The sequence below is a fragment of the Bos indicus x Bos taurus genome, unplaced genomic scaffold, assembly GCF_003369695.1.
Source record: "Bos indicus x Bos taurus breed Angus x Brahman F1 hybrid unplaced genomic scaffold, Bos_hybrid_MaternalHap_v2.0 tig00011954_arrow_arrow_obj, whole genome shotgun sequence".
Lineage (NCBI taxonomy): Eukaryota > Metazoa > Chordata > Mammalia > Artiodactyla > Bovidae > Bos > Bos indicus x Bos taurus.
This window is the reverse complement of record NW_020868021.1, coordinates 14,769-15,691: the sequence shown is the minus strand read 5'-3', so window position 1 is coordinate 15,691 and position 923 is coordinate 14,769.

The following is a 923-nucleotide window of genomic DNA, read 5'->3' as shown; positions in this document are numbered from 1 at the left end:
GCAGCAATAACGTTTCCCCATCTAAGGCAGGAGCATGTAACACCAACAGACTTCCCATCGCCCTGAGATAACTGGGGTGCCCCATCACAACAGAAAGCAAAGAAACATGACAGTCCCCGAGAGAGAGCTGCCCCACGGCAGGGGAAACTAGGTCCACCAGACGTCCCAAGGGGACCCCCAGGGGTTTGGAGCCCAGGCTGGGCCCCTCAGCTTGAGGCCACACTTGCCTTTCCACCATTCGGGGGGTCCTGGCAGAAGAAAGCCAGGCCAAGGAAGGGGGATGGTGTGGCCGGCCCGTGCGACTCAGGGCAGGACTGACTTGGGTCTGTGCTGGGCTCCACATCCAGTCACCACCCTTGGAGTGTACAAAGCTCTTGGGATCATTGTAGGTTTTTGGCAAAAAGCAATGGAGCTGAAGTCACTTAGGATGGTTTTTTTTTAAAAAAAATCCTCACTGAGGATTCACTCAGTGCCAGCCTCAGCCCCTAGTGAGATGCAGACTCCTGGTCATCCATGGCTGTGCCCGCAGCCTGCCATGGCAAGGGGAGGCTACCGGACACTGGGTGCCACATGGGGTTCTTCCTCCACTTTGAGTGAAGGGCTGCACCCCCCCAGGATGAACCCGGCTCAACCCTCCACCTCTGATGCTGAGGCGCCCTTGCCTCCCACGACCGGAGGATCCAGCCTCTCCCGGGACCTCCGTGTCACTGCACAAGCCTTGTCCATGCGGCCCCAGCAGGCAGGGTGAGTCCTGTGCAGAGCCCCCCAGCTCGCTGGTCTCGCTGCCCGCATCAGGGCCTTGTATGTCCACTGAATGAGTGGATGAGGGCCCCTCACAATGACGGTGATGGTGACGAGGAGGAGGAAGTGAAGCGGGCTGAGATCCAAGTGTCAGTCCTCGATTCAGCCATCTGTGTGTATGA